We start from the raw sequence: 10991 nt of genomic DNA on the forward strand, positions 1-10991 counted from the left end.
AGGGTTCCTATTCCTGCACAAACATCATGACCAAGAAGCAGTTAGGGAGGAAAGGGTTTATTCAGCTTACATTTCCACATTGCTGTTAATCACCAAAGAATGCAGGACTGGAACTTAAGCAGGTCAGGGAGTAGGAGCTGATGCAGAGGTCATGGAGGGATGTTCTTTACTGGCTTGCTTCCACTGGCTTGCTCAGCCTGCTCTCTTATAGAACCCAGGACTACCAGCCCAGAGATGATCTCACCCATAAGGGAACCTCCCCCCTTGATCACTAATTGAGGAAATGCCTCACAGCTGGATCTCATGGAGGCATTTCCCCAACTGAAGCTCCTTGCTCTGTGATAACTCCAGCTGTGTCAAGTTGACACAAAACTAGCCAGTACACAAGGTTGGTACTTTTTTAAACACTTGAATTCAATCTCTTCAATAAATACAGACTATTGATGTCTATTTCTTCCTGACTGAGGTTTACAAGTTATTACTTTCCAAAGAATTTTCCCATTTCCTCTAAGTATTCTTTTCTGGATAATATTTTATATAATATCTTCTTTTTAAAATTAATTTATTTTTTACACTCCATATTCCATTCCCCAGTTCCCCCATCCACCCTCTGACTGCTCCACATCCCACACCTCCTCCCCAATCCCCCTGTCTCCACGTGGATGCCCCCAACCCCCACCTTTCCTGACCTCTAAACTCCCTGTGGCCTTCAGTCTCTTGAGGGTTAGGTACATCATCTCTGAATGAAATATAATATCTTCTTATGATTAATTTAATAACTGAAGAATCTGTACTTTTGGGATTACTGGTATTGCTCATTTCTCTCTCTCTCTCTCTCTCTCTCTCTCTCTCACACACACACACACACACACACACATACATACCAGTTCTTTTTTCTTAAACCTGACACTGTTAATTGAACTGATCTTTAAAAAATAACTTACTTTTGATTTTATTGTTTATTCTATCAATCTTTATCATTTCTGTTTAGATGGTTATCTGAAAAATACTTACTTTTGTCCTTATGCTTCTCTTGGATTTATTCTGATTTTTTCTAGATTTAAAATTTTATTTGTTTTTTTGTTTTTTGTTATTGTTTGCTTTATCATAATTTGCTATCTAGGCCAGGCTGGCTTAAAATTCACTATATAGCCCAGGATAGACTCAAACTCATAGTCCTCTCCCTTCAACTTCCCAAGTGCTAGGATTATAGATGAGGCCCATTGTTTTCTATTATCTTAAGGTGGAGACTTAAATAATTGTGTTGAGGCCATTGTTTTATAATCATTATAAGCATTTAATGACAGAAATTTCCCTCTCTACACTGATTTTATTTCACTTCAGAAATTCTCATACATTGTTTTCATTTTCTAACTCATAAAATACTACTTTGATTCTAGCATTATTTAAAAAACAACACTTAATATGAACATATTTTGTAATTTTTCAGGTGTCTTGCTTTGACTTTTTTCTGTTTTTAATTATTCGTGGTCAGAGAACTTATGGTTCTGGTCTTCTGACCTTGTTGAGATTGACTTTATGGCCCAGCACATGGTCTATATTGATGAACATTTTGTTTTTATAATAGAATGTGCATTCTTCTGTTATTAATATACAAATAATAATTATTTCAAAACAATCCACAGTGTTAAGTCATATAAATATATACACATATATATGTATATATGTATATATACATGTATATATATATATACATATATATATATATATATATATATATAATTTTAATTGATTCTTTGTGAATTTCACATTATGTACCCCAATCCCACTCATCTCCCCATATGTCAGCCCTCTGCCCTTGCAACCTCCCCGTGAAAAGAAAACAAGTGAACAAACAAAAATCTCACAATGGAAGCCTCTGTGTGTCATGGTGGTTCATACAGTAGTGTACCCTTTTACTCAAACAACTTTCCTTGCAAATGTCCATTGCAGTGAGTATTTGGTCTGGTTCAAGGTCTCTGGCTTCTGCTAAACTATCAATACTGAATCATCTGTAGGACTCCTCTGGGATATCCTGTTGTGTCCTGGCCCACAGGACAATCGAACAGGGTCTGAGGAACCACCTGTGGAGAGAATGAGGCAAGAAACACAAGGAAGGACAGCAAGTCTGATTGATCAAGCTGTCAAATTTTTATTGTTCCCAGGCAGGTTTTATGCCCACAGAAGCAGGGTATGGGGAGGGGGATGACGCAGAATCGCTTTGTTTCTGGGAGACCGCACCTGTTCCCAAAAGCAGGATATTGGCTAGGTAAAAAATTCAGCAGGAGAAACAGAACAGAATGCGTTGCTAGGTACCTGCCCACAAGATCTATAGCTATTTGTTCTTAACTGGGGGTAGTCCTTTCCCACAGAGGCCTCAACTTTTTCCCACAGAAATCTCAACTAAGCTAGTACTTTTCCACTAAGGCCAAGACCTTGGAAGTAAGCACTTATGGCTGACAAGGCAGTTAACATTCAAACAGGGTTGCTCCCAACACTGTTGTTGTACTGTGCCATGGAGATCTTGCAGCTTTTCTCCTGGAGGATCAGCCCCTTCACACTCTCCAACAGTTCACAGTTGGGGTAGATGTTGGGATGGGCTAACTCAAAGCCTTGGATCTGGCCTTGGGTAGTAGTTGAGGTGGTCAGTTTGACAGTCCCCATCTCCCTCCTGTTCATTCAACCTGGGCCAGTTCTCCAGCAATGCCCAGGCAAGGGAGTGGTCATCTCTTCCACATGACACAGGAAGTTGTTCATGTTCTCAGGGTTATTTCACCTGCTACCCTCTCTCCCCTATCAGGGCCAGCTCTATTTTGTTTCCTGTGTGAGGTGCAGGGCAGCTAATGAGGGGGGAGGGCCAGTTCTACACAGCCCAAGGATGTCAACAAGGCCCCAGGTGTCAGCCAAGACCAGGGACATCTGCATGGCCTTCGGTGGTAACATGGGCCACTGACATTGACACAGAGCCCTGATGCTCCAGAGCCACAGACCCAGACATGGCCCAGCACCTCACTATGGCCTGAGGTAACATTGCTGGCTACTCATATCAGGCTGTTCCTCTCCATGCTCGCATCTCCAGCTCTGTCTCTCTTTGTGCACACCATTCTGCCTCCCTTTCTCTTCTATGTCTCACCACTTGTTCATCTTAGTGGCCACCCCCAGCAGGGCTTGTCTCTGCTGTGTTCTGCTTTGATCACGCTGGGAGGCACCGGGCCAGGCAAGTCTTTTATATATTTCTTGATTGCTTTTTCATTCTTTTCTTCTTGTCATGGAAGGATATTGGTGTTTCCAAATATATAACTGTGGAATTGTTTGTCCCTCTCTTTTGTTCTATCAGTTTTTTCATTTTATTTTTTTATTTTCATTCAAATCAATTCATTTTAAAGTATCCATACAAGTATATTTTGTAAGTTGATCATGTGCATCTCTATAACCTCCTGCTCCCCCATTTCCTCATGCTTCCCCACTGCCTGATAATCTCCTCTGTCTCCTTAGACACTTTTACTTCTACTTTCATGTTGCATGTGTACAAATGATTTTATGTATCTATATAAATTCAATCTATGGACCACAAATGAGAGAAAGACTCTTTATCTTTCTCAGACTGGTCTGATTCACTTAATACAACCATATCCAGTCAGATTCATTTTTCTATAAATAATATAGCTTTTTTTTGGAGATAGTGTCTCACTATGCAGCCCTGGCTGTCCTGGAACTCACATTGTAGATTGGGTTGGACCTGAACTCAGCGATCTGCCTGCCTCTGCCTCCTGAGTGCTGCGATTAAAGACATGTGGATCATCATTACCACTTATAGTAATTTAGTTCTGTGTGATTGTTTGAATGAGATTGACCTCCATAGGCTCATGCATTTGAATGCTTGGGCACCCACTTGGTGGAAGTGTTTAGGAAGGATTAGGAGGTATATAGCCTTGTTGAAGAGGTTTGTTATTGGAGGTGAGCTTTGCGATTTCAAAAGCTCATGTCACACCAGTTAGCTCTCTCTCCACCTTATGTCTGTGGATCATATGCAAACTCTCAGCTATTGCTCTGGCACCATACCTGTCTGCTTGCCACCATGATGATCATGAACTAACCCTCCAAAACTGTAAGCAACCCCTCCAATTAATTGGTTTCTTTTGTAAGACATTCACTTACTTATTGTGTATGTATTGTGTGGGCATGTAGGTATATATCTGTGGATGTTACAAGACAACTTTTGGAAGAGCAGGAAGTTATTCAAGTTCCTGAGTCAGGGTCCTGAGGTTGAGCCTAATTCAACGGAGACAGCAGGTTTTCAGTATGTTTCCCCTAATTCTCATTCTCCCCTTCTACCTCTACTTTACCTAGTCTTTCTCTATGTCCTACTCAGGATTCTAGCAATACCTCACTGTGGCTCTCTATCTGGCATAAATCTCCCTTTGTGTGTGTCTCTATGGAATCATGTTTGACTTCTTTCATGGTCTGCATAGATACATCTTAGACATATTTGGAGGTCCTTGCTTCAGGTTGCTGGAGGCTTGAGTTATCTGGGAGCCTGGGATTCAGATGTGAGGTTTTAGAGGAATGGAAGGCTTTTGTCCAGAGTTCTAGAGTTCTAGAGTTTCTGTTTCAATAGAGAAAATATCTGATCTGCATCATGCACTTTGTTTAGATGTACACAAATTGTCATACTGTTGATTGTGCATTTCAAGAATGAGCATTTGAGCAATGTGAGGGATTTTTTTTTTTGTGCAATACAACACCATTAAATCCATGAGACCACAAACATCTGATGCTTGGGAGATTTGTATCCTACATGTGACTTCTGTGACCTGTTTATATATATAAGGCAGAGGTCCACTATATTTGTGCTATAAACTTTTGGCTTCTACAGGTAGCAGTGGTGCATGCCTTTAATCACAGTACTCAGAAGCCAGAGGCAGTTAGATCTCTGTGAGCTCAAGGCCAGCCTGGCCACAGAGACAGTTCCAGGACAACTAGGACTACACAGAGAAACCCTATCTTGAACCTGTTACCCACTCTCCCCCAACCTCCCAAACCCCGAAGAACTTTGACCTTAAAGAAATTTGTGCATCATAATCTGAGGTCACTGAGATATTTGTTACAACAGAGATCTTTGTCCTTGGGACCCGTCCTTTTGGTTGTTTTATGTGTCTTTCTCCCAGTGGATGGGCATCATGGTTTTATGGGTGTCTGTGTCAAGGGTATGAGATATTTGAGCTATGTAATGTAAGTCTCTGAATCACAAGTTAGGAATTTGCAAGAATATATATAGGCTGGTAATTTGGAATTTGATGTCCCTAGGTCAGTCAGTCTTTTTTTTCTCCCTCCCTCCCTCTCTCCCTCCCTCCCTCCCTCCCCCCCCCCCCTCCCTCCCTCCCTCCCTCCCTCCCTCCCTCCCTCCCTCCCTCCCTTCCTTCCTTCCTCCCTCCCTTCCTTCCTTCCTTCCTTCCTTCCTTCCTTCCATCATTCTTTTTTTCTTTTTCAGTTTTGTGAGCCATTCAATATTGCAAGTCTAAAGTTTGGAGGCCAGGCTGCAAATAAATACTATGATCTGATTTTGATCCTCAGAAACCACTTAAATGTGGAAAAAGAGAACTGACTTTACAAAATAGACTTGTCTACACACCCTGTGGCATGTGTGTGCCCATGTATAACACACACACACACACACACACACACACACACACACGCATGTGCACACCACCATAATAATATATAATGTTATTTAATTCAAAGTTTGAAGGCCTGTAAGTTGTACTTTCCTGTGTTGGTATTTGGTTGCTATAGGCCACTAGGATATTTGGGGGTTTGTGACCAATAGCAGGGAGTCTCTGAGTTATATTTCAGAGTCTCAGTCTATAATATGACCTTTTTGAGTTGATGGGAGATCACCATCCCAGAGTGAAGTCTGGCCTATCTTTGGATCTGTATCTTACATCTTGAAAGACCTGAGCTGTTTGGTGATCACATCATCAAGACCAGACATGAAGGTGTCTGAGACTCTCTCCAGATGTTTTGGTCTGACAACTGTCCAGAAACACAGAAAATTGGCCCGACTATGTGTATTACATCATTCTCCTAAGGCTTTCATAAACCATCACAAATTGTTTGCAATTTAACACATCAGGAAGTAACTTGAGGGCCCAAAATAAATTTACATTTCTTGAAAGTAAGTGCCTGTGGTTGAAAACAAAGCCAGGTGGCCTCAACAGGTTCCTAGAAGCTGTCACTGCCAGAGGCTGAGGCAGAAGAAGACAAACAGACTGAGGCAGACACAGGACAAAAAGACTGCCACCAGGGTCTTAGTTTCATGGGAACACAGACAGGCACATATGTTTATCCCCTGTCTTCTCTGAGAAAAGCACTGCTGTAGTTGTTGGGACACATCTGTAAGTACCCTGATGAAATTCCTGAGCTGGCAACCTGCACAGGTATAAGCCAGGCAGCCTGCACAGGTATAAGCCAGCCAGAGTCTCAGTGATACTCCTTTGGAGAAAACTAATCTTTTCCTTTGCAGATGGATGTCAATTGGTGACAGCTTCTCGGTTGGGGTTGGAGTCTCATATCACTGGGTATATTAGCCACACTTAAGGGTAGGCTTAATAGGATGGCCAACACAAAATGAACTGAATGATATTTTTGTAGCATTTTTGTCTCATATCACTTTATTTGGGTATTTTTTTGTCTTACTGACCTTTTGCTTGTTGATTATGGTTCCCAATTTTGTGTTTTTATGAGTGTATATGTTTCTTGTGTTTTCTCTGTTACTTTTTAAAAAATTCTGATTTGTTTGCTTTTGTTGTTTTCGTGTGTGTGTGTGTGTGTGTGTGTGTGTGTGTGTGTGCGAGAGAGAGAGAGAGAGAGAGAGAGAGAGAGAGAGAGAGAGAGAGAGAAGCATGGAGTTTGGTGAGTGGGGAGGGCCTAGGAGAAGTTGGGGGAGGGGAAATCATGACCAGAATATATTCTATAAACATTGTTTTCAGTTTAAAAAAGTAAAAAAAAATTATTCTTATAACAAACAAACAAAAGAAAATATTTCAGGGAAGTTTTCACTGGGCCTATAGAAAAAGAGACATGCCTATGGCTTTTTGTTAAAGTATTATTACTTGTTAAAAATACCTGCTTGTTGCTATCTAGATGCAATCTGAGAGCTTAAAAAAAATCAGTGTGCCTTGTGAACGAAAACGAGCTCATCCTTTAAAATATTTTCAGCAGGCTAATTCAAATGTTAATAAAAAGGAAAACTGGGGAGAAAAAGAAATCCCCGAGCATCCAGTTCCTGTATGGTAAGTGGAAGGTGGCAGATGACAAACTCTCAGCATAATGGTCTGGCAAGTGCACAGTGCAGTTGATAGCAAGGGATGCTGTAACTGAAGCCAGAAAAAGGGCCAGCAAGATGGCTCAGCCAAGCCTGATGACCTGAGTTTGATGCCCAGGATCCAAACGGTAGAAGGAGAGAATCACGATAGTTGCCTTCTGATCTCCATGCCCAACACATGGCATGGGTGTGAGCAACCCCACATAAATACAGACACATATACAGACACACACAGACACACACACACACACACACACACACACACACACACTCAAAATAAGTTTAAAAATGTAATTTAAAGAGGAAGAAAGAAGGAAAAAGAAAAGCTGTACCAATTGTGGTAACAGGATCAAAAGCTTGGGAAGTAAGGGAGTGGCAGCTTGGAATTTGAAGCTGAGTGACTAGAATAAGCAGCATGGAGAAAATGATTTCCTGACATCAATGTGAAGGAGGACTCAGCCAAGCAGATATCTGGGCCTGGGGCTTTCCAGACAAAGAAAACATCTGAGAAGGAGAGAGTGAACCAGAGACCACCAGCATATGGAGAACACCATGGCAGCCAGTAGAGGACAGAGGTGAAGGGAAGGTGGTAGGTGCCCAGGGTGCTGTCTGGTGGAGACGCTTCTGCTTGGTCATCCTGACAGAAAAGGACAACTGAGGGTCGTAGATGCTGCCAGCAAATATGTACAGGGCTGCAAAGGTCAGGCAAAAGAGAGACATATGGAAAGAGTAGTCAGCAAATTGGAGGGCTTGGGCAATGAGCTAGTATTTCAATCAGGTGAGGATCTGTGTTCCTGTCATTGTCTCAGGAGGCATCTGCATTGTAGCCACAGAAGCACATGCTCAGTTAGCCAGACTGAATTTCCCCACCAGCCTCCCAGTTGAACCCATGTTTGAGGGGCTGACTTTGTGCACTGGACCCTGGGCAAATGGACAATTTAATGACCAATGGAAGCAATTTCTCTGTGAGGCCAGATCTGAACCTGACAGGCTATAAGAGATTAGCTGACTTGTACTACAGAAATTTGAATCCTCTTTAAAAAAATTATTTTTATCTTATGTGTATGCCTGTTTTGCTGGTATGTATGTCTAATGTATGTGCACCACATACAAGTAGTGCTCACAGGGGCCAGAAGAAGATATCAGATTCCTTAGAAATGGAGACACAGATGGATGTGAGCCACCGTGTGGGTGCTGGGAACTGAATCTGCTTCCACTGCAAAAGCAGCTGGTACTTTTAACGGAACAGCTCTCCAGCTCCCATATCTTCTTTTCGTTGGGACTCCAGGATTAGGGATGGGATGAAAGATGCAATTCTCACAGGAGACAGCTCTGTCAGTCTCCTGTCAGCAAGCTCTTGTTGGCATCCGCAATAGTGTCTGGGTTTGGTGGTTGTTTATGGGATGGATCCCCAGGTGGGGCAGTCTCTGGATGGCCATTCCTTCAGTCTCTGCTTCGAACTTTGGGAGTCTAGCTGCATATGTAGCAGAGGATGGCCTAGTTGGCCATCATTGGGAAGAGAGGCCCCTTGGTCTTGCGAAGATCATATGCCCCAGTACAGGGAAATGCCAGGGCCAGGAAGAGGGAGTGGGTGAGTTGGGGAGCAGGGGGAGGGGGGAGGGGAGGGGGAGGGGGGAGGAGATAGGGGATTTTCAGAGAGGAAACTAGGAAAGGAGATAACATTTGAAATGTAAATAAAGAAAATTATCTAATAATAAAAAATTAGAATCCATCTAAAAAAAAAAAGATGCAATTCTCCTCTCAGTTCAGTTGACATAATCTGATTACAGAGACTGTGCTCCTCGTCCTGTCTGCACCATCTTCCTGTTCCATTCCTACTGCAGAAGTAATTGCAACAATTAACAGCCGTTTGCTATTACTATTGGCCATGTACCTTGATCTTTTGAGCACTGAATAAGCAAGCAATTTTGAAGCTCCAGGTGAGCATCACATTTTTAGGTAGAGGATCTGGTGAGGAATTTGGGATGATTTAGACTGCATCTTTGTAGGAGGATGCTTCCATTTTGGTGCACTGTGAGGCGAGTGATCCTAGAGTTTAAGTAGCACTACCCTGGAGATAGAAGATAGCTCCTGACCCTTCTCAGCTGAGGAGAATGTGGAAGGGTTTGCAAAGGAGAGACATATGAGCTGGAAGGTTTATGAAGTGGATGTCTATGTATGTAGCTAAACTACGGAGTCAAGACAGGTGAAGAAAATTATCTCCATCGCTAGGCTTCTGTCTTTGGCCAGGTGAGTCCCATGCCACCACTTGGATCTCCATAACTCTACAGATGCACTATTGCTAATAGAAAGACCCCCTCTGGTTCTGTTGGCCCCTACTTCCTTATCTTTCAGGTAGAGACTGAAATTGAAATGTGTCACATATCTTGGGTTTGGTGATGGACTATTCAAGTACCTCTGAACAGCAGTGTCTCCACAAGGGAAACTAGAAGATAAAGTCTTTCTCAGCAGTTATCTCTGAGGCCAGCTTTACCCACCAAAGGACTCCAAGGCTGTTGGATAAGCACAACACTGGGGAAGGCTGACATAGTAGTGTCTTAGAACCTTATAGGGGTGGCTTTGCCAGAATAGATACCTGCCTTTCACATGTGGACATGGTCTTGCAACAAAGCAAATTCTACTGGTGCACAGTGTCCCAGTCTCACCAAGTGGAGTGTAAGCAAAGGGTGTCATCATGACTGGAAACACAGCCTAGCATGTCTTTCCTGAGCAAATCCTATAGTCCCCATAGATGAGAAGGGTAAAGTGCTCTCCTTGGTGATCCTCTTTGGGTGGAGTCAGGCAGACCTGGGATATGACTTCTCAATTAACCCTTTTCTGCATGAGATATCAAACATCTCCCACTTTGCTTCTTCTCTTTGTACTTGGCCCCAAACATTTAGTGATCTTTATGCCTGTCTCTCAAGTGTTACCATTACAGGCATCTTCCACTTAGCCAGGCTCTTTTCATGTTTTGTTTTCTTGAGGGTTTGAATACTTACTTCTTTGAGATTTCAGGTTTGTTGTTTTGCTTGTTTACTTGCTTGTTTTTGCATGAGAGGGAATTGAACTCGAGGTCTCACATATGCTAAACAAGTGTTCTATCACTGACTCATATTCCCAGTCTCTCTGGACCTTTGTACGTTAAAAACCATACATAGGCACAATAGCTAGGCTCCAGAAAGAGTCATCCTAATGTGTCTAATGTGTTCCTCCCACTGGGATACTTAAGAGTAACATGTTAATACAAGAGCCTGATACAGCGCGGTCTCTGGGAAGCTAGCCAACCGTCACATCACACTTGAGTGTGACGTGTGGTAGTGGGACTAGTAACACATCTCTCCTTTTTGTTGTTTACTTGTTCAAAATACTCTGGTTGTTGTGTTTCATTTTTTATGACTTCATTTGTTTCTCAGTGATATCTAGTAGTTGGCAGATAGGGGATTTTTCTTGGATGGCCAAAAGAATCTAGAACACATTCTGACATTAAAAACAAAAACAAAAACAAAAAGACTATTCTTTAATCTTTTTTTTTTAGTCCAGACTTTATCTCCCTCCTGGTTCACCCTCTGACTGTTCCACATTCCATACCCCACCCCCTGTCATCTCCAAGAGGATGTCCCCACCACCCACCCCTACCCTACCAGACCTCCCCATTCCCTGGGGC

General features: G+C 42.4%; 1 long non-coding RNA gene across 1 annotated transcript in view; it reads left to right on the top strand.

The window, feature by feature from the left end:
- Positions 1 to 9848, top strand: part of LOC110313558 — a 34000-nt gene extending 24152 nt beyond the window's left edge. Inside the window, exon 3 of the long non-coding RNA XR_002380116.1 lies at positions 9680 to 9848. This is a non-coding gene — a long non-coding RNA (uncharacterized LOC110313558). The remainder of the gene's footprint in view (positions 1 to 9679) is intronic.
- Positions 9849 to 10991: the final 1143 nt, after the last annotated feature.

The sequence above is a fragment of the Mus pahari genome, chromosome X (assembly GCF_900095145.1).
Source record: "Mus pahari chromosome X, PAHARI_EIJ_v1.1, whole genome shotgun sequence".
NCBI lineage: Eukaryota > Metazoa > Chordata > Mammalia > Rodentia > Muridae > Mus > Mus pahari.